The sequence below is a fragment of the Seriola aureovittata genome, chromosome 21 (genome assembly GCF_021018895.1).
Source record: "Seriola aureovittata isolate HTS-2021-v1 ecotype China chromosome 21, ASM2101889v1, whole genome shotgun sequence".
NCBI lineage: Eukaryota > Metazoa > Chordata > Actinopteri > Carangiformes > Carangidae > Seriola > Seriola aureovittata.
Window position 1 is genome coordinate 8,258,224 of NC_079384.1, and position 24,056 is coordinate 8,282,279.

The window sequence follows — 24,056 nt, forward strand, 5'->3', positions numbered from 1 at the left end:
GAGTGAGGAGAGAAAGAAAAAGAAGAGAGGTAGAGGGACAGAAAATCTTGTCTGACACAAGAAATAAAATATAATACCAAGCGGTGATGGAAATACAGACAACATGAATGTGAAGAGGTGGAAACAAACAGAGCAGAGCAAAAGAGCTGAGTGTATGTGCGTGTGTTGTATGACTGTATATGTGTGTACGTTTTCCTGCTTGCTGTGACCGGAGCCTTCTATCGGTAGCTGAGGCTTCCAAAAGTCATGTTCATGTAAGCTCTCCCGTCCAAACCATCTTTCCTGAGTGTTTGAATCTGATCGTATGTACATGCAGTAACCTGTGTGTGCTTATCTGCACCGGATGCACACCGGACATAAATAGCATACATGCTTACAGTATGTTGTGCCTGGCATCTTGCTGTGTGGATCTTTTTACAGAAGATGTGCATGTTTATGTGTCTGTCTCCTGGTGTGAAACGTACCTTTCCGCACATTCCCATCTGTGGCACGGAATTCCCTGGTGTTGAGCAGGAAGCAGGCGCGGTCCTGCTGGTAGCGTTCCCGGGTAGGCCCACGCCCAATAGGGCTCCTCTCGTCTGGGCTCAGCACCTGGTCGATGGTGGGGCAGTCCTCATTAGCCAGGGCGGCCGAGGCTGCATCACCGTTCTGCTTGGAATCTAGAGGAAAGGGAGAGCGGTGGGGGTGGGGCGACATAGAGGGGAAAATACTGTTTCACACACATGCTGAAGATAAATTTCTATTACTTTTTTTCATTGATCAAGTCTGACAAAATAAAGCAATGCATTTTGTATTGCAGACTGACATCATGAGGTCTGGTAATAGTCAAAGAGCTGTAACAACAAGTAGGGTTATTGCAGATATTTCAAAATATTTAAATTTTGTTTAAGTTTTGTTACACAGTGCCGTAGGGTCACTATAATTAAACAAGTGCTAAAACAATTCGTCATTTAAAATTTAACTTTTGTTTTTCATATACATTTATTAGCACTGAATATTGATATTTTGGATGTTTCTTGCTGTTAATCAGCCAAAAATCTTGTGAAGGGCATTTGCATTATTCTTTTTTTACATTTTATCAACCAAATAATTAATCAAAAGTAATCATTACATTTGTATATGACAGAGGATGACCCTGTAAAACTGTCAAAGATGTTGAATGGTCACAATTGTTCAGTTATGATCGGGGATGACTATTTCAGACAATACACACACAGAGAGACATTAAGTTAAAATACAGTACAATATGCTGTTGTTTGTTGTGTTGGAGCTTGTGATGATGATACTGCAAAACAGTCTTGGAGACAATTTTGACTAATAAAACTTCCTGCTAAAAAAAATAAATAAATCTACTAACAACCTACGAGAAACCTTTGCAGACTGGAAGACAGCCAAGCAGACAGGATGTAGTAAAAGCACTGATAAAACCAATATTTTCTGTCTGATGACTCAGGCAGTAAAGTAATGCATTAAAGGTGCATTATTGCTGCGTATGACCGAAGCATGTAAAGGGCAAACAAAGAGCCAATTTACCTCCCCTCCTGATTTTACTGCTAATGCCAGAGAGAAATATCCGCAGTCAGCCCAAATTGAGATGCATTAAGCTGTTTTAATAGATAATTGAGTTCATTCTACTTCTACAGTGTTTGTTCTTCACTGACAGATGGGTGCCTTAAGGCGACCGTGGACCAACCAGTTGATCATAAATTACACATCAGTTCTGATGGGCCAGTGATTTCTTCAGGGTGGATCCAGAATCAACTATGCATCACTTCCTGATAGTACTCGCATTTCTCTCTCTTTGGCACTCTAATCCTCCACTGGACCTCTGAAAACATCAGCATGCATGCCTAAAACTGCCATCAGTAAACCGTAAGTAAGTAAATTTCCCAGAAGCCTGTTAGTCAATTTTTACCCAATTTACTTTGAGTGTAAAAATGTGAGCTATGAAAAATTAAATCTCTCACCTCTGTTAATCTCTATAATTTCTTCTTGGGCGAGAGGACAGTCACCCCCTATGCCTCCAGAACCCATCACTCCACCTAGGACATTTCCCAAGATCCTTTGAGGTGAGGCAGTAGCCATGGCCAGGGCATCTGGCTTGCAGTAGTTGGGGGATCCTGGTTGGGGTGCTCGAGGGATATGTTTGTTCTTCTTTTTGGGCAGCTTTTGTTTGGCCATGGCCAGAGAGTAGTACATGCCGAAGTTGTTGACAATGACAGGCACAGGCATAGCAATGGTCAGCACACCAGCCAAGGCACAGAGCGCACCCACCAGCATCCCAGACCACGTCTCCGGATACATATCTCCATAGCCCAGCGTGGTCATGGTCACAACGGCCCACCAAAATCCAATGGGGATGTTCTTGAAGTTGGTGTGGGCGCTGGCTGTTGGGTCATCCGGGTCTGCGCCAATTCGTTCAGCATAGTAGATCATAGTGGCAAAGATGAGGACACCAAGGGCCAAGAAGATGATCAGCAGGAGGAATTCATTGGTGCTGGCACGAAGGGTGTGGCCAAGGACACGGAGACCCACAAAGTGGCGAGTGAGCTTGAAGATTCGGAGGATACGGACGAATCGGACGACACGGAGGAAGCCCAGGACATCCTTGGCAGCTTTGGAGGACAGGCCACTCAGGCCCACCTCCAGATAGAAGGGCAGGATGGCGACAAAGTCGATGATGTTGAGGGTGCTTTTGAAGAACTCAAGCTTATCTGGGCAGAAGGTGACTCGCAGCAGGACCTCGATGGTGAACCAGATGACACACACACCCTCCACGTATGTCAACCAGCTGTCAGTCACCACCTCGTATACAATCTCCTCACGGGTGAAGTTGCCCACCGTGACGTTCTCTGTCTTGTTGATGATGGTGTTGAAGGCCTCATGCGTCTCCATGCAGAAAGTGGAGATGGAGATGAGGATGAAGAATAGGGAGCCAAATGCCACATACTAGAAGAAAAGGAAGAAACCAGCAAACAGAAAAAAAAGACAGGAAGAGAAAGGAGAAAAAGAAAGTGAGAGAAGGAGGAAGAGTCAGGTGCAAATCAAGAAAGTTCAGCAGGGCAAAATAACATAAAAAAGCATAAAGAAAAACTATCGCTTTAGTGCAGTTTGAAACCTCAAGCCAACAGCAAAGGGAAACAACAGGTGTATGTGCGACCCTTGTTCTGTCACACCCAACCCAAATACACATAAGTGATACTTAAGCCAAATACACAAACCTTGTGTGCGTGTAAAAATTATTTTTCAAAATAAAAAAAGAAGCAAAGATTTGTTTTGTAACAGCACAGCAGGCAAGTGGACCTTCCCTGAGGAGGACCTTGGCACAATTTGACCCATAGTGACCGAAGTCCAAGGACAATCAGACTCATTAGGCCTAACCAAATTACATCTGACAGTCATAAATGATTGTGATGAACAATGAAGGTGTAAAAATAGATGTGCTGTCAGTATCATGTCATATCATGTGCCATCAGGAAAATGATAACTTACTGTGATTATAAGTTAATCAAATTATTAATAGCGCTATCAGTTCAATATCAAACTCCCCTTTTAAAAAGGAGCTAATATGTATATGTTTGCTTTATTTTTTCTCTCACAATTATTATATACTAAGATTAAATTGCCCAAGAACATCAGAGGAGACCTGGACCTGAAACCAGGTCCGCCTAGACCCAAAACCCCGAGGGCCCTGCCTCAGATTGACACACCTCTTAAGACATCATTTACATGAAATCGGGGGAAAAGTGCAGAAGAAACAGAGAGCAAAATCACAGTGCATTAATGTAACACTCAATCCAAAAAAAAAGAAGAGGGTAGAAAAGTAATAGAAAAACACCACTAAGTTGCGATACTCTGCTAGAGAGGACACAGGATGGGATGGAGGGATGAGAAAGACAAGAAGCTGTAAGGATAAGATAGATAAATAACTGCATACCATCTGTATACCACAGTCCAGTAAACAAGTGAGAAGTCCCACAGCTCAGCGGGTGTTCTGTGTTCAAAGTGTCAAAGCGTGAGTTTAGAGGTGCAACTGTCAAAGTTGAACTGCGGTTTTCTAGTAAACAGACATTTGTTTACGGATATACGATATGATGTAAGACCCTGCAAACTTATGTTAGTTTCTTTGGAATCTTTGTATTTAATATTTCAAGAAGCTACAGCGTTTACACCACGTTCATATATTCTCACATGCAGATTCAACTTACATCCTCAGGTAACATCAGCCTTTCCTGCTTCATCACACATTTAGACCAGTTGATATGAAAGCTCAAATTAAGAATTAAATTAAATTTTCTTTTTTTTTTCTGCTGTTGTTCTACCTGCTCCCTGGCACTTCGGTAGGGCAAAAGATGTCTGGCACTTTTAAATAATTAATGTTTTTCAAGTCTTAGAAACAAAGTTATGGATTAGGCCATAAACGTAAGGCTGTATAATACGGCTTAACTGCCACAAATACACGGTGTATATCTGCCTCCTAGTTGGATGCATCTGAGTTATCTGTTCCTAAACATCAGTGAGGAAGCTACCGCGTTATCTTGGTGTTTACCTGAAACACATAAACTGTTTGGTTGAAGCCGTCTTCGCTGAATTACCGTTGTTATTGTGACCAAGAAAGACAAGTAATAGTAAAGTCCCAGTTTCCATTGGCATATGCCCTCTGTCCCCTTATCCACCTCTTTATACAAGTTATACTACAATGTCTTGCAGCTCCATGTCTGCTTGTTCACTTCCAAATCTTTGTCCTCGGGGGAAAATTTCCTGGACAAAAAAAACAAAAAAAATAAGTGAAGTCATAACCCTGCCACACCACACTGTCCCACCACAGAGATCTCTGTTGTTTTCCAGAGTTTATTCTTCAGGTTTGCTCTTTTTTTCTCTTATTTTATTTTTTATTATCACTCAAAGGCAGTTTTCTTAACACTGGCCGCCTGTGTGTGCTCTGCAGGCTCAGTGTCTATATGTACCCAAGCTTATTATTCTACTATAGCACATTCAATTGTCACTGAATCAATTGCAGTAGCGTGATAACACCAGTGTGTGCGTGGCTACTGCACAATCTTTCCCCGTTGCGGTCCATTCCTACAAGCCCTGCAGTGTATTTATAGATGCTGTGTACTTTGTGCTTTATCAAATAAATAATAAAACACAGACATGGCCTGAAGAGCAAAAGAGAAAGGTAATTCATACTTGAGTGGAGTCCATATATATAAGAAGCCTGAGTGCCCTCAGTGTATTGTGCGTGTCACCGTGTATTTTCGACATTATGCACTTATGTAATATCAAGAGCAACATACTTATATGAGGAAGCCTTATAACTAAGCAAACGGAGGGAACCGGTTTCAGTTATTTTTCTTGAAAGGTCTCGCTTCTCCCTCTTTGGATTGAAAGGCGGAGAGCCTAAGCCTACACGCATTTGCCTCCATGACAGAATCAGACTAAGCAGAAGACTTAAGACTCTGACCCACGGTATTTATGGAGGAGATTAGCTGACAAGCATTTAGCCACAGAAGTGATCTTCCAGGAAAGTCAGCCATGACTGTCCATTCTGTAGTTTTCGATTGCTATATTGGGATTGGGATTTGTATGTGAATTAGCATAATGGTTGTTGGCTGGTAATTGAAGTAGGTTATGCTGTGTTGCTCTACAGAAGCAGCGTAAGGAAACATCATTTAAAGTGGAGATATATTTCTGTTGAGAACATCTCTTTATATTCTAAATAGTTTTGCAATGTATGCATCGGGTTTGTTCGGAGTTTTCTAATTTTCTATCTTGTTATCCTCACAAGCCTTCACCCTCCCACCACCCCCCTCTCTGGTCTTTTCTCCTCCCCCTCTACTCCTTCTCTATTCTCTCCTTCTCCCCCTTCCTTCTCCATCTCTTTCCCCTACCTCTTTTCTCCTCTATGTTTCTCGCTAGTCGATGTCTGACCTACTTTCTCAGATTGCTGCAGTGCTCTCCCCCTCTGTATCGTGAAAACACACTCTCACACACATACACACACACACACTAAGGTTCTCAGTCACCCTCCTACCTCCACCCCCCCCACCCCCCCATACCAGCCCCCCAGTCCCGGGGAAGCAGGATAGCACCAGCAGGACCTGCTCAGGATGTTTCCTCATTGGCTGAGCACCAGAATCCCTTCACATGTACAAATCAGGGCAACGAGGAGAGTTTTGCCTTGAGGTGTTATGCTCTTATTTTTTATGTTCCTGTTGCCATTATTCCTTGTGAGGATGTTAATGATGTGAGTAATATAATAACCAGGAGCACTGGTAGAAGATCTGAGTTTTAGCATGCTGCAGTGCTTCCAGAGCTGAAGAAGAGTATCATTACACATGTACAAAGGAACTCATATACAAGAGAGTGCAAACTGAAAATAGTGGCAAAACTGCAGTTACATATCTTTTATGTAGGCTACACAGGTGGAGACACAGGAGGGGGTGGACAGGTGGGAGGCAGACCAGACGATGTGGATCCATGCGTAGAGAGGCACAAAGGAAAAAGAGTTGAAGCGGTCCAGGAGAAAGGACAGAGCGCTATTGAAGTGAGAGAAGCTGAAGACTGCATGCCAGAGCACTAAGCATAATTCAAACACTGACAGAGGAACGGACCCCGAGCTAAGATCTGCTAAGCTAAGCTCAGGTAGCTCATCATTCTGTTGATCTCGACATGATGTGACCGTGTCATGACAAGAGAACTTCTAAAAAGAAGTGATAGTGAGAGGAGGAGTGCGAAGACAAAGAAAGAGAAGGAACGCTATCAGGACATTGAAGGGCTAATAGTAAATGACAGGCATTCGCCATAACAGCAAATTCTGTCAAGCAGAGGGACAGAGGGAGTTCTGTGGGTGCTTTTACTACACGTCAGTGCAGAAAGAAATCTAAAACTATTAGAACCTTAATCTCCACAGTACGTCAACATGAATGGATCTGACTAAAAGCGGCGTTAGTCAAGATGTACGATAATGTACAAAACCACCAATCTGATGACAAACACAGAGGCTGCAGCAAAGACGTCCTCATCTCAAGATGTTCAACATGATCTCATTAAAAAATACATACATTACTCTGCTAAATTTGGCTGTTGACCAGTTAGTGCACTGCCAAAATAATAAGCCTAAAAGCCAATGCTGTTCATGCTGAGCTGATACTATCAGAACACCATATATTGAATGCTGTGAAATCAGCGTTCATGTTTGACCAGATCATGATGCTCATCATTCACTGAAGATACACTTTGGAACAATAACTGATCGGTTTAAACTAGGATGTCCCACGCACACATCCAAACCTTTTGTTTATTGCTGCAAGAAAATACTTTGGAAGTCTCTGCGACAGAGACACCTCCAAATAACAGACAAACATAAATCAGGTTTTGGTATAAGCTCAAAATGAAAATATATGGACAAAGTAAAGATCTCACCCACAGTGTTGATCAGCTTTTATCTAGATCATTGTGTAATTGTGTTATTTAAATAAATTTAAATAAATTTCTATTTAACAATGAGCCCTGAACTACATTTTTTTTACACCACTGTATTAATATACATCCACACAGAAAGACTTTCTAAGCATTATGTCTTTCTTGTCTCTGTACAAATACAGCGAGGGCACCAGAGATTTGTAATGCAACCACAAAGCCTCTCCTGATTTCCAGATTCGCCCTCTTTCTCTAAATCAAACTTTGGCGTCGGGTGCTTTTACTGGTGGGAAATCTTAGACACACAGGAAATAACACGTCTGTGTTTCAATCTGAAACCCTGAGAATGAAATACAGAATATCCTCAACTTCGGCAAGGAGAAGCAATGACAGCTGAACTTTTCATTCTGTGAGAGACAAAAATACATTCAGGTCTGAGGGCACAAATTAGCAATGATAACATGCTAATTGCAGCTTTAACCTATAGGATGTGCTGCAATGAATTCGACCGCGCTATAACTAAAAGCCACGACACAATATTAGTGAAACAAGGGTTCGTGGCTTGTGTAATTAAATCAAACAGTATTTGCAGATGGCCCAGCACAGTGGATTACACTGTAGATCTGAACATCAAATCAATATTGATCAATCCATCACAAGGTGTGTGTGAAGAAAGATGGAGAAGCACTCCCACTGCTTCAACAGTAATAAACTGTACTTAAAGCTACTCATCAAATCTGTGTGTGTGTACTGTATGCGCCCATGTGTACATGTGTTGGCGTAAGTGCCTGGCACAAGTGCGTGTGTGCATGTATGTGTGTGTGTGTGTGTGTGTGTGTGTGTGTGTGTGTGTGTGTGTGTGTGTGTGTGTGTGTGGACATGACTCACCACGTAAGAGAGACAAACAGCCTATGGGCACATGAGGTGTGTGCACACACTTGCTGATCACAGATAGTGAGTGGTAGCTACATGAGCACTGCATTGAGGTGATGGAGAGGGATGAGCGGAGAGACAGAGGGAAAGAAAGAGGTGGAGGAAGATGATAAAAGGAGGAGCAGCAATCTTTCACGTCACACTTATTTATCTCCTCAGGCACTTTGTCTCTGCCCCCCCCCCCCCCCCCCCCCACACACACACACACACACACCTTCATGTTGCAATGAGGAGAAAGATATGTGTATGTGTGTGTGTGTGTGTGTTCTGGGCTGAACATCCATGTTAATGCCCTGGATATATGATTCAGAGGCACACTGTAATAATGGTGTGAAGCCTAATGCGCTGAATTCCCTACAGTAAAGCTTCCATGTGTGACACCTGCAGCCCAATGACCTTCAAGGCCCAATAGAGTCTCCCTCACTCTCTAGACTCTGAGATTAGATTTGGAAAGATCATCAACATAAATTTGAAAGAGCGGGAGTCAGAGATGGGGAGAGAGAGAGGGAAGCGAGTGAGAAAGAGTCTTTGTGAGTGAGAGAGAGAGAGAGAGAGAGAGACACTGTGAAAGGAAGTTGATGATGGAAAGTGTTGATTGTGTTTCGATGGATGAATGAAGAAGAGCGAGTGAAGGAATGGAGGGAAAGGAGATGAGCAGGGGAGAGGGGAAGACAATGCCGTGAATCTCACCAATCAAGGGAGAGAGAGAGCAGGGGCAGAGAGTGAGAGAGCAATAAAGAGAGATGGCGAGGAGGAAAAAGGAGGAGGTGTTGGGAGCACATGAATGTAAGTGATATAACCAAGGAGAAATTGTCGTGGCTGATATAAGCCCTACAGGCGTTTTTGCATGCACGGCGGTGTGCTGCGCTCTTCCTTAACGGGACCCTAGTGGCGCTGTGTTTACTGCGGCACCATCCAGAAGAGCTTTATCATTACAGTATTACCACAGCCCTGCCTGGCTCTCTGTCACCATGACAACCACTGCGTTAGCCTCTGCTTTCAGGCACCAAGGACAGGACTAAGCCAAATACTGCTCCTACAGCTGGCGTAAAGGGCTGAATGTAGAGGAGCAAGAGCCAAACTGTGATCGCTCGGTCCGGCCGCCCGACCGTTCAGTGAAAGATTAACATTTGTCGGGTCAAGGGAATGTGACCTTGACAGAGATATAAAGACAAATAAAGGATTTTGCCTCTTATTGACAGGGCTTTTTGTTCCGTGATGGCGATGTTTGATCAGCATTAGTATGACGAACAGCTCCCGGTAAGACAGGAGGAGTACGTGGAGCCTTTCCCAGAGGGCAAAGCAAAGAGGCGACCACCACTGCAGAGTCAGCGATGATAAGAAGACATTGAATGATGATTTGAAATCTGCACATGAATGAAGGCATGAAAAATGAACATTTAAAGATGGGAAGTGTAGAGAACGTTCTCCTGAAGGGCAACCCGAGCAATGGGTTAGACCGGGATCGGGTGATTAATCTATTATCTTAGGGTGAATGACTGTGCCCATCACTCAGAGACTTCCCAAGAAGCCACTTAGTGTGCAGTGGGAGTATAACCTTGGGTGGCTTACAGGAATAGCCCTCACTTGATCATCATCATCATCATCATCATCATCACTGTTATATTCTGTGAGGAATAATGTTGAAGTTGAGGGTTTTGCTACTTTAGGCTGAGATTAGTAGAAAACCAAAAAAAACCCTAAACCTAACAGTCAAACATTGTTGAACAAGACAAAGAGAACAACTAAAATGTCAAAAGAGAGAGAGAGAGAGAGAGAGAGTTCCCTTTAGGGACATGGCGTGTGAAATGGACAAGCAGTAAAGCTGAGTGGAAAGACTGAGCGAGGGATGAACAGAGAGGGAGAGAGAACAGTACAGAAAAGTCTTTCTCTTGTCTTCACTTCAGTGGCTCTCAGCTGTTTGTGACCCTCAACCTCAAAGCTTCCTCGTGTGAGTTTGATGTACGCCATGAGATGTGTCCACGAATGTTAACCACAGTTACAGCGTTCAGACCGCCATTCAAGCGTAAAGGCTACTAAATATAGTTAATACCACATGGAAAAAACAACTGATTGAGCTCTGGGGTGCAATTAACATTCACATGTCAAAATATTGGTGGTTCTGGAGGTTCCTGGAGTAAAAGATACTGACCCCGACCTAATCCTAACTGCAACATCCACGATTCGAGCACAGCCGCGGATCCTCGTTGCGTGTCATCCGTCCTTTCTTTGCCTTTGTTTCCTGCCACATTTCTACTCTTGATATCAAATTACAGGAATACATTTCACAATTTCGGAAGCACTTTTTTTCTTGCTGGGAGTTAAATTGATTGTTGACATTGACACCACTCTCGTGTCTGTACAGTAAATACTAAACTACTGCCAGCAGCGCTTATGTTCGCTGAGACTCCCAGCCAAGAAATGGTCCAAGGCGTGCACGTAACCGCTTGTAGATCAAGCAGTTTGACATTTTTGTTCATATGAAACAAACACATAATGTGTTAATTAACAAGTGCTGGTTGATAAATTGTGTTACCTTTGAACGGAGCCAGGCTAACTTTTCCCCCAATTTGCAGTCTTTGATGGAAGCTAAGCTAACGGTCACCAGGTGTTTCGGCATGAGAGTTGTATTAATCTTCTCATATAACTCTTGGCAAAAAATGCAGTTGTCATCAAATTTTTACTTTTTAAACAATTAATTGATAATCAAAATAAAAAATACTTTTGTCAATAGACAATCTTTCAATCAGCTGATCATTTCAGTCTTGCAACCTATCTAGTCAACCTCCTCTTTGCACTGCAAAAACAAGACAGAGGTTTTAAGAGTCGGCCCTACCACTGCAGAACGGTCTAGATTTCAAGGTGCGCTGAACAAGTGGCACCGAAGCTCATTTCAAAGAGGAGCTCCATGACAGCTGATAATGACAGACTGACGATCGGCAGAAAACAATATCAGAGGAGATATAGAATTCTTGTGACCCTTTATTCCCCACAAGCCCTCTTTCGGTCTCAGAGGAAATGCAGCCGTGTCTCACCTCGAGGGAAATGCAATTGAAACAGGTGGAGGACGCTGGTGTCCGAACCAGTGGGGGAGGTTAAAAGCGGAAGATTGTGGTTGCCCAGCACCCGACGTGGGACACTGCGGGATAATGAAGGGCAGGAGAGGTGAGGCGTAGAAAAAGGGTGGGACTGGTAGAAGTAGACGTGGGGACGAGCAGAAGAGAGGAGGGACATAATGGGATGGTTGCATGTGTTGCAGGATTGCATATGTGCAAAAACACGTGGACACATGGGATGCGAGTCTCATACGTATGCATGAGGCTTATCAAACACCTGAATGCAGGAGGAGATGAAGGAGGAGGAGGAGCGATGGAGGTTGGAGGGAGGCTGCACTGAACTTAGAGAGATATAATTAGCTTCTGCTCTGGGTAATCCTTGCATATACTTTATTTTCTGAGTGTTAGAAACACTGACTCTCTGAGGTCAGCGCTCTTGGAAGTGATCCTGGTAAAAATTTCAATCACAACACAGACTTCTGTTCCAGAGATTCCCTGAATGACTCAACTCCTTGACACGCTACAGTTGAATCGGTAAGCTGTCCTACACACACACACACACACACACACACACGTCACTTTGTCGTATTTGCTCTGCAGCTTTCAGGTCCCCTCTATTTCGCTCCCACTGCAGTCCTGTCAAATATATTTGAAGACAAACAAACTGTGTGTGGAGGTGAGTGAACAGTACATGTGTCCGTTCCCTCTCATCTGCTTTGTATTCGCTCCAGATTACTGCAGCATACTATATGCGTTTGTCCTTGCGACACGGCCCCCCTCTTTCTGAGCCGATCCTCCCTTTTGCCTCCCTTCCTCACCCCGTCCGTCCTCTCCTGTCCTACTTGTATTGTCCGAGACACATGAAGCAAGTCCCTGTTCTTTTAGCTGTGACGACCGCCTGCCTTCAAGTCCTCCTCCTCCTCTTTCTCCAAACCCCTTCTGTCCTTTCTCATTCCATCATAAAAGAGAAAACATGCACAAAAGGACTTTTTGGTAACTACACAATCAAACTGTAAACCTTTCAACGTCAAGTCAAATTTTGAGACAATGTCCTGATCTCAACAAACCTCCACAGGACATTCTGACACATTTTCATCCCAATCCACTCCCGCATCAAACTGTTACACACTCCTCTTGATCACGTTTCCATTTATAGTGGTCATACGATGGTACACGCACTCTGCCTCCACTCCACTGCCACTTGGACACAAGGCACAGTCACAAGGAAGCAGATGGTCACACAGGAATTGTCCCAGAGACGCCCCCCAATGTCATTTTCCAAGGGAACGAGCAGGGATCCAGTTTGACTGTTTCAGTGCCACATGTAACGATGCGTGGCCGACCATGCAGAGACACTGACCAAACTGTTAAACACGTGTTCACAACAGCGTGGTCGCAATCACGAGGTGAGACTTGACTTCTGTGTGTGATTTGCTCGGTGTAGTACGAATCAGCAACATACTTCATAATCAATCATTCTACAGAAAGTAGCTGGTTTCTGTGAATATTCTCTGATTTCTTTGTCTTCTCTGATGGTAAAATGAATCTCTTTGCCGGTTTTTACGTTTCAGATTATTAATTGTGAGGATTTGCTGCTTTTCTTTGTGTTTTTTGATGATATACTGCATATTTTTCATTTAATGACTTCGTCGTGGGGTTGTGGTGGCCATTTTTCACTATTCTTTACATTTACATATAAACCAAACTATTAATTGGTAAATCACATAAATAATCTGCAGATTTATTGATAATATAACAAATAATCACTAGTAAAGATGAGATTAGAAATTACAAAATGCTCAGCCACTATTATTGTAAAATATGATCTAATTGTATCACTGTAACATCATTAGTGCTGAAACATAGTCAAACAGTTGATTTGCAGACAATAAATATGGATAATTTAAGTTATTTATTAAGCAAAACTATCTCTTCACTTGCAGGTTTTAACATCTCAAATGTGAGATTTGCTATTATTCTCTGTTTGGTTTTATTTCAAATGGAATATTCTTGTAGTTATTGAATGTTGGATAAAATGAGTAATTTGATGGTGTCGCCTTTGGCTTTGGGAAAAAACATTATTCACTATTTCCTTACATTTACTAAACAATAAACTGATTGATTAAATAAAAAACAAATACAGAATACTAAATAATGAAAATATTTTTCAGCCTTAGAAATTATTACAAAATATCTACAATTTAAATGGCCAGCTAATTAACATTGAGTTTGTTGGTGTATGCCTTTGTTAAACGCGTGTGTTTGGGACAGTCGCATGTGTGAGAGTGATCTGGAGGGTTACATGTGGAGGCGTGTCAAACCAAGTGATTTATCTGCGTGCTGTGAGTGTGAACGCTCAGCTGAATGGTTTATGGGCGGCTACACTTACAGAGTATGGGCCAATGTACAAAGGTGAGTGTACTGAGAGTGATTTATGTTCAGCCAGGTGTTTGAGGGGGTCAAATGTAAGACGCATGTTGTAATGGAGGTGGGTAAATGTGTTTCTGTAGCATGTTAAGTGTTTCTTTGGTTACAGTATGTGCCGGATTTTGCTCATGAATAATTGACTGTCTTGATGCAGAGGAAAGGAGTTTTGATTGAACACACGATTAAAATAGTTTTTAACTATTCCTCTGTATGTGCACACTGTGTCCCTGTTTGTTTACATATACATGTGCTAAAGCGTGTGGTGGTTTGTGTTACTATAGTACACAATACGCTGTTCTCTCATGTGTTTTGACAAGATTTGCCCCATTTAGAGAATTCAGACTCCCACCACTGTAATCGGCTCTGGCACCGTGTGAGCTCTCCACCATGCCAGTTTCCTAAATCATTTCAATTCCACGGCGTAAGAGCAAAATGTCCAGGGTTTACCACAAGGTCCAACTAATTGACTGTCTGCGTAGTGGTGAGGGGTGCTGATTCAGCACTTAACCAGCATGGCTAAATGGACCGAAGCAGAGGAAGAGGAGGAGGAAGATGGCTGAGAAAGAGATAGCGAAGAGGAATTAAAAAAGTAGCTGGAGTGATGGGGAAATAATTCTTGCAGCATTATCACACTTCAAGTTAAATACTCGAAATGTGATGTGACACCTAAAGGAATAGTTCAATATTTTTGGGAAATACACTTATTTGCCTTGTTGTTGAGAGATGCTAAGTATATACAGCCAGCATCTGGTTAGCTTAGCTTAGCATAAAGACTGGAAAATGAGGGAAACAGCTAGCCTGGCTCTGTCCGGTGGAAACAAATCCATAAAACAAAACAAAAAAAGTGAATAAGCATATTTCCCATAATGTCTCCCTTCAACAGTAATACCTATAATTACAGGTGATGGATAAATCAGGACACAGGGACAGCTTCACCAGTTCAGCTGCAAAGATAGCAAAAAATGAATCCAGATGCTACATCCACATCTGGACCAATTCTGGTGCACGTACAAAAAACCATCCAAGGCTGGAGTATAACAGCTGGAATCTGCCCAGGTGTGAAAGTGTATGCGCCTGACTCGAGCTGAGGACCCAGGCATATGTTGGGCCAGAAGTTTTATTTTGCTATCTAAACACTAGTTTTGTCCAGATATTCAAAATATAAAACATCTGTCAACTGATGAAACAATTAGACAGCTAATGTATTAAAAAAAATGTAATATATTGTTGTATACTACTAAAAAGTCCAAATCAAACACCGAGCCTTTTTTCTGTTGTCACCATTTCAAAAGTGCTTCCTGCTTATTCAACACAAAGATCATGTCTCTGTCCTTGTTATGAGACATCAACCATCTATCCTGTAAAGTACCGCCAACAGGCAGCGCTCAAGTTACAAGGCAGCAAACGGAGGGACAGTGACTTCCGAGGATGCAAACACAACATGAGAAGGCCTGCGGTACAAAACCTTGTCAGGGAAAATTGAAACAGAACGCGATACATTTACCATTCGAGGGGACAGGAAAGGCGGGTTGACTAATTATCACGCCCCTGCCAGCAGCTACCGCTTGAGGAAAACAGTTTACCTTAATAAACTTAGTGAGCACCCTAACAATATCTCCCTCCATCCCTTCTTTTCTCTGTCAAGACAGGTTTGGTGCTTTAGCTATTTTAAGACTTGTGTTTTCTAAATATTGCTTATGTGCTGAATGGTCATACAAGTGCGCAGTCTCATCCCCTCACCAGTGATGGAGGAATAGATTTGCCACCAGAGAATGAAATTAAGGCCTGCTTCCCCTCTCTTTGCTATTTTCAGATACAGCCCACTGGGAGAGGAACAAGAATGGAAGTGGGAAATAGGCCTTTCAGCGGGTTCTGGGTTTGAATGGAAACAGCTTGGAAGCACAAATACAAAACCCCATTGCTGAAAGTATTAAAATTTAATTCTACACACTTAAGACCTTTCAGTTCACCATTAACAAGAAATCTTCAAGGCCTGGGATTGGCTGGCACCTGCACAAACAATTATCCGTCTCCTTCCCCACAATTCCCGTTGAGCTCCGGCCAGAGTTGGGAGGAACTGCATGTGGAACTACGTGGCAAACAAAACTGGTGCAAAATAATCTCAATAGACTGGTCAAAATTAGAAGTGACCTAGTATGTAGTATGTCTGATATGGTTAAAATCAAACGAGGACATCAGGCTTTATTGAAAATGAAATGGAAAACCTTCCTGACAGCTGTTTTAAGTTGCTAGTTGGATAATTAAACCCAACCCCACCTTTTTATCTTTCCGATCCCACACAGGACTCGTCGGTCGGTCACAAGGTCTTCTGCCCTAAAAGTGTAATGCAATGTCCTCGACAAAAAATGGTAATGTCACCTAAGCCCTTCCCCAGGCGATCTTCTCCTCCACCCAACACCATATCTATATATACATATATAAACTAACACCTATCAATACATCGTTTTTTTTCTATTTTCTGTTCAGCCCAGTGATTTTCTACCCAGAGACGACCTGTTCTGAGGCTGTCTGGCGCAGTGGCAGCTCACATTTGTGTTTATGACAGCATTGTGCGCTCCAGCACTGAACACTGTGGAAAAGAACAGCAAACAATGAACCACAAGACATGACCTTCAGGGAGAGGAGGGGTGGGTGGGGCGGTGGGGGGGGTTGGTTCTGGACAAAGTGCTGCTCCCCCGAAACGAATCAAATACAGGCATAAAAAAAAAAAAAAGTCTGATTTGGAAGGGGGCAAAGGGGCATCTTTTACATGCTGAGCTACAAAATGGTGCTTTGTCAGGAGATTGCTGACAAAGACAACTGTGCCCTTCTGGTATGAAAGAGGAAGTGACCAAAACACAGCGGAAAACCTGTGGGACTACATTACAGGACAACAAGAGGACGGGCATCAGTTCAATTAATACTGATGAGATCATATTTTAAACTTTTTTTTTTTTTTTTTAAGAAAAATGTAATTCAAATTTACGCATGAATTTACTCTATATTATTGTACACTGTGTCAAATTCATTCAGTTTAGTTTTGATGCCCCAAACTGACTCACTCAAGTCAGTTTTCTTTTTATATGTGATTTCTACACATAGCGCACCGCACAACACTGTAACAGCTACTTCTCTTCCCATTTCTATAATTATACTGTTTCAGTTTTCAAAAAAAAAATCCCTCTCTTAAGGTATAACCATCAAACATTATCATCTTAGTCTGACAACATATATTCAACCTGCCGAGTGTCAAGTGATTACATCAAATTAGATTACCTCCGGTTCAATAAAAAAAACACCGGCGAAACAGTTAATCGATACTGGTGGATCCTTAGTTATTCAATTAGGATCATTGTCAGAGTTTAAAACGGTGAGTTAGAAAAAAAAAAAAAACTAACACGCAGAGGATAAAATGGGAGACAATCTGAATCTTTCAAGCATGATATAATGGTCCCATGTCGTCTTAGCTGCGCTGCAAGATCTATGTCAACCAGGCACAGATCAATAAAGAAATCAGTTGAAAATAGTATTGTATAACACCTCATCAAACAGAAACATATACATCCATAAATTTGGCCAGTGGGTTAACAGTCATGTTACCATTCAGCGGAGAAGAATAAGCCAGAGTCTTCGTCAGTATTCTCAGATATTAAGAGGTGATAGAGAAACAGAGAATGGCTTTAAAAACAGACAAAAAGAGAAGATAATCAATAAAATATCAATCAATAGGCAGGCAGGAGGGCCGGGGTAGGAAGATTGGATGGCTCAAGCCGTCACAGATAATCGAAGATGCTAAGACAAGGGTCCCCACCCCCATCATGCAACATCTTTCTCCTCTCTGTGGTTGTCACCTCCTCCCTGTTTATCTCAATACCCCTCTTCCTCCTCCTCGCCTTCCTCTTTCTCCCTCCCTGTCCTTCTCAGGCTCCCCCTTTGCTCCCTTTTCCCTCTGTTTTTCTCCCCACTATCTCACCCCTTCTCCATTTCCCTCGCTCTGCCTATCCCTCTCACGCCCCCCCACCACCCCTCTCTCCTCCACCTCTTTTCTCTTCCTCCAGAGCCCCCCTTCTCCTCCTCCTCTCTCCCGTGTCTACTGCAGCAGAAAAGCCAGCACAGACACCAGCATGTGTGCGTTTGTACATGTGTGTGTGCCACTACGGTAGATCCACGAGCGAGCCTCACACGATCATGAGCGAAGAAGGCAGTGAGTTAAAAAAAAATAAAAACTAAACAAAAAGAAGACCCTGCCTGCATGTCGAACGCTGTGATCAAAACATTGATTGCTGATGCGTTACATCACAGCCATGGAAACAAAATCCCCTTAAATCATTAGAGTAACGTCTCTCCTCCTGTCTCCCTTTATTTCCTCTCGTCTCCCTCTTCTTCCCTCTGTCTCTCTCTCATCTGTCTCATTGTATTTCCACATCAGCTCTCATTTTTTCCTGTCCTAGCCTCTCTTCATCTCTCTTGTCTTCTCTCTTCACATATAATTTGCATCTCTCAGGACTGAAAAACCAAAAGGTTTTGCCACGTTGGACAGGACACTTTTAGAAAGAGCGAGGGTGGGGGGGGGAGAAATACGATTGATCTGGGTCACATCGCTGTTTGACGTATAGCGCTGGTATATTAGACCAACAGAGAGAATCGGAGCTGCTTTCACCCACAAATACAGCCAGTGGTGAGCAGCCGCTGAAATGAATCCCACCTACTACCTGCTCTGTACTCTGCATAACCCCAACGTGGCGTCACAAACACCACTATCTGCAACCATTACACTCAATGAACGTTAGTTTTTGTTTCATTTATGAGATCTCAGCCAGTGTAACCAGTGGATGTGGTGTTAAACTGTACATTACATAATATACAGCATTCTAGCAGCTAGGCAGCAGGTACAGTAGCTTGCATCCAAGGTATGGCAGTGCTGCAAATGCTGCCCCCTCTTGCTCTAAGATAATTGAGAATTCAGCAACCAAATCCACTTCTGTTTACATACACATGTGAAGCACCTTTTTTTTTTTCTTTTGGCCTCATGCTTGTCATAGTGCGCCATTTCAAAATCCAAGCACCAAAGCTCTCTCCCTCTCATGCAACATTTCAACATCCTACAAAGAACTACTTTACAACGAGCTGTTTTGTTGAGTAGGGGCAGCGAGGGGTGGGATAGTGAGAAATCAATCCAATTGGGATGAGAGTGACAGTTCGTGAAGCACTTCCTGCCTGATCCCGGGTCCAGAGAGACAGATCAGGTTGCCTAAACCAGACTATCTGTCCGTCACAGCCAGACACTTTCCTCTTCCTTTGGAGGGAACTGAATCTAGGCGTGTAGACCTACACCTGGTGCCAGAGGAGTTGTGTGTCTGTGTGCATTTGTGTGTGTGTGTTTGGGAACACAGGGTAAGAGTCTGTGTGTGCAGCTATTGTCTTCATCTGTGATAGTAAATAGAGTGTGTATTGCTGAGTGTGCAGTGATTTATGCTTTTTTTTTTCACAGACATTCAGCTATTTTCAGTGTGATGGCATGAACTGGCCACTGCAGGTGTCTGCTGACTGTCTGGTTTTGCATGTGCACCTACAGTATGCATGCATTCACAGTACCTCTGGGTCCTCACACACCCTCAGAGCAGAAAAAATATTATTAAGAAAAAGCACAGACAGGGTGCAAGACAAGAATGATCAAACTATATCAGTGGATATACCAAACAGCACAAATCAAAGCGGTCGTGATCAAGCAGCTGGATTTGTCTGTAACTGGAGGGTCTGAGAAAAAAGAACCACAAGCCCACTGTAACTGTTTTCATGTGCCAGGGATCAAAAACACAGCCAGGGGTACTTGTTACTCTTACACCTGTATGATCAAATGTCATCAAACATTGGCTTGTAAGAGATAAATCATTAACTATTTACGTGAAAACAATAGAGGACATCCCAACATAGGAGCAAGTTATGCGTAACAGCAATAAAGCCCTTGCGTAAAAGGCATGTAGCGTTCAACTGGGACAAGGGGGACTGGCAAAAAAACGAGCCAGCAGAGTGAAGCACTACCAAGGGCAAATGTGGGAAAAGACATGCACTTCAAATGTGACGGTTAGGCGTCGTATGAGCCTCCTCAATGCGGTGCTACAATAAATAAGGCTAACATGAAATACGGCGCATTGATGTGCATCGTAAACGGACAAATATGATCTAATGAAGGCGTTTGGATGCAAGAGGCGCAGCGGCTGCTGCGTTTGGAGGCAGATATGTATTAAACCTGCTCAAGTAGCAGAATACGGCGATAGGAATTATGACAGCAATAAAACGGCATTCAGTGTGAATCCAGCGCGTCTGAAACATGTAATACATCAAGTCAAAGACATGGAGGTGAACAACCGCGGTTGTTACATCAACTGGTACCTGCCATACCATTTTCCATTTTCCCTATGCTATCAGCATTAATTATTCAATATCAGTAGGTCTATATCCTGCCATTTAATACAAGCTGTACTGACAGGGATCACACACATACCAACAGTGAGAGTCCTGCAGTTCATTATGAGGGACTGGTTTCTCTGCAGTTGTAATGTTAACAGAACATTTAAATAACAAAGTTTTTAAAAGTTATCATGAGTCAAGCAGTGGTCTGAGACATAATGAGGTGGAATATGCAACAGTACAGAAACAACTTGGTCCCTCCAGGAGAGACATGGGTAACTCACCCGGGCATATTTGGAGGAATAGGGGTCTTCAAACAGTGCCCATATTCTGGGCTGCCAGGTTTTCCACCAGCCCGATTTCCTTGCGTCCTCCTGCATGCACAGTCTTTTCAAGTCCCCATCCGCACCGCCCAGCGCTGGGTCGTCGTCCGGCGCGTCCGGTTCTGGAGTCTCGAAGCTGTCCAGCGCCTCCTCCGCATCCCGGTGCTGCCGGTAATTCATCCAGCAACACGCCTCCACGTCAGTCTCATCGATACCCCAAAAGGCCAGCTCCTCTTCGAACAGGGGACCGCACACATCATTGGGACAGTGCAACTTCCCAGTGCGGTAATAGTTGAGGATGAAGGAAAACACTGACGGGTGGCGGTCGAAGAAGAACTCGTCTAATTTGGGGTCGTAGTCGAAGTTGCTGAACGCGTCCGGTTCGGTGAGCCACGACAAGCGGGTACCGGGCAACGTTTTTAGGGTGCTCCGGTAGGTCTCATGCCGCACCCCCCCGCAGTTTATCACGATTTTCTCGCTTTCCGACGGACAAGTCATGTCTGCACTGTAACATGCTTTGTTGGACGACTTGTTCCCACCCTTGCGCCCTTTGAAAGAGGATACACACACCGAACTGAGCATAGAGGACCGGGGGGGGAGGGAGAGGATGAGAGAGACCGAAGGGAGGAGGAGGGAGGAGTCTGAGGAGTCTGCGGGGAGAGAAAAAGGGCAGAAATTTTAGCAGAAGGGAGAAATAGATGTGGATTATCAACATTGCAATACAAATGAAGAACCACAGGCTTATAGCAGCTGTATGTGCAATCATTCACTTGATAATCAGATGAGGGAATGGGCGCCAAAAATGACCTTGTGCAGGTGCAGTGAGTGGCGGGGGGGGGGGGGGGGGGGGGGGGGGGGGGTGTTGGGATGAGACATCCTGGAGCAAAAGAAAAGCCCCTCAACTTATTAGTGCAGCATATGAAAAGCAGGTGGCTTTGAGCACATTCATGAGTCAGCATCCTGGCGGGCTGATTGTTAACACCTCAGTGATGGGAAAGATTTAAGCTACTGTCATGTGACCGGGGTCCCAGCACGGTCACCATCCCTCCCTTTCACTCCCTCTGCTCAACTCTTCTTCCAGCCTGTCACCGTGTTCACTTGTTCCGCCAGCAGTCTTTACATTGATCTGGTTGATGCTGGAGTCAGTGTCCATTCAAATCCTCTCCCTAATTAGGCCACTGTGAGACTTCAGCATACAGACACCCCCAACACCCCACCACACCTGGGCACCTAAGACACACTCTTAGGTGCCCAGGCAAGGAAAAGAGCAGGTGGGGAGGGTATGTGTGTGTGTGTGTGTGTGTGTGTGTGTGTGTGTGTGTGTGTGTGTGTGTGCGTGCGTGTGGGGGGGTTGGGGGGGGCGGTTTTGACAGAAAGATGGAAGAAGGAGAGGAAAAACTGGGGATCCATCCTCCTGCTTCTTCCCCCTTCCTCCAGAATGCCTCTCTGACGTGAGGTGGCGCAGCACCGCTTGTGTGTGCGTGTGTTTGTGTGACCATGCATGTGTGTGTGTGTGTGTGATGTGTGTTAATTGCCTCCCGAGAGTGCAGTGTCCGTACTAATGTTAGATCTCCTCAATCAGCCTATGTGCGTGCTACACACACTGCTGCAGCCCCCTCCGACCGCACTGAGATTCATGCACAGTTATGTCAATGCTCTCTCTGCCACTTCTCCCATGCACTCTTGTGCGTGCGTGCGTGTGTGTGTGTGAGTGTATAGACATGTGGAGACAGAAATGAGGAGGAGAAGGTGGTAGAGGGTGAGGGAGGGAGGGAGGGAGGGAGGGAGGAGAGAGAGAGAGAGAGATTGGCGTTGAGGGGGGGGGCCATAAATCTGATTTTTAATGGAAGGATCGAAAAGGACAGAACAATCAGGAAAACAAGGCAGGCTCAGACAAAGACCTGAGGACGGGGACGAAGAGAGAGAGGCGCAGGGGGGAGAAGGGAGAAGAGAGCAGCACACTTCTGGTGAACAGCTAGTGTAATATTGTCTCTCCCCCAGTAATGGAAGAAGGGGTTTGAAGGGGGGGAGCATCGGAAAAAAAGGAGAGTGCACAATAAAAGTGAATGAATTCTGCTGCAGTAAAAAGCCAGAGTTATTTGCTTTCTCTCTCTCTCTCTCTCTATCCTAGCGAGGTCAGATTGTTCGCCCGCGAGCTGCGTCGCCATCCGTGGGGGGTTGCTTCAGAAAAGACACGCGTTCACAGCAACAAAAAAAAAAACCTATACATGTACCGTAGCTATGTTGTTAACCTTTTTCTCTATTCAAAGAAATGCACCACTGCCCCCCCTCCTCCCCCTTCTCCTCCTCTCCTGTGAGCTCCCACTGGCCCTCCCCCTCTCCCTCTCCCTCCCACTACTCGCTCTCTCCCTCACTTTCTCTTCCTCGCTCGCTCTCATATTCCGCATAAAGGAATCACATTTCATTGAAGGAGCAGAATCAAGGCTTCACTTCTTCTTCCTCTTCCTCCTTCCTCACAACACGGTCTTATTCCGATCCAGTGCCCCCTCCCCCTCTATCTTTCTTTCCCTCCACTTCTGCCTCTTCTGTCCCCCGTTTCCTCTACTCACTGCATTCTGCTCTATTGCACTCTTTTCTTTCATTTCTCCCCTCTTTTTCTTCATTCATCCTCTTGTCCCACCCCCCACCCCCCTCCCAAAGTGAGATTCCTTCACTTTGGGGCAACTCTCCTCCTCTCTCCCCCACAGGCTTTTGCTTTCTGTCATGTGGGACACTGCAGATGTTCTGTCTTACATCTTAGTAATGTTTACTCTGTTGTTTAGCTCATTTCACTGCACTTTCTCTTTTTTTTGCTCTTTTTTGTTAATGGAAAAGTTTGCTGTCTCTTTTCGAGTCTAATATTGACATTAAGTTTCTTTTTTTCTGATTTTATTTTGACTTTTTTTCCATTTTGGGGATCCTGGAAAAAGACTTTACAACACTCAGGTAAGCTTTACTAAGATCGAGGCTTTTGCATGGGTAAACTACCAAAGCACAAATATTTTATACTGTGCATAGCTTGACAAAAAACTAAAATGGACGTATCTTATGTGCACAGATCAGAAAAAAAAAATCAAGTAACTTAAGTGTTTTAACACTTTAAATTTCTATCTTTTTCTCAAGTCTTTGCAGTGTTTGCTGCAGGAGCATCGACTCTGCTTGCTTGGCAAGAAAAATCCTGCACTCATGAGTTTAAGAGTTGCACTGCATCATTATGCCAAAGTTGTTTAGTTGCATCTTTGCAACTATGAAACATTTAACAAGATTCATTTAATGAGAAACTAATAATCTGCAACAAACAGACTGTTTGGTAGTGAGGTCAGGCGGGGAGAGTGTAAAAAGATCTTTATCCAGACTCAGCTTTGTCCTGTGGGGCTGTCCTGCAGGGACCGCTTGTGTTGTGAGGTGGGTTATATTTCAGCACCATGGACAGCGGCGCACTCACTCTCGCTGGGACAAACTCCCTCTAACAGGATCCTGAACT

The 24,056-nt window shown here is 43.9% G+C and overlaps 1 pseudogene; it reads right to left on the reverse strand.

Moving 5' to 3' along the window:
- LOC130162005 (potassium voltage-gated channel subfamily C member 1-like) overlaps positions 1 to 24,056 on the reverse strand; it is a 49,952-nt pseudogene that overhangs the window by 20,121 nt on the left and 5,775 nt on the right.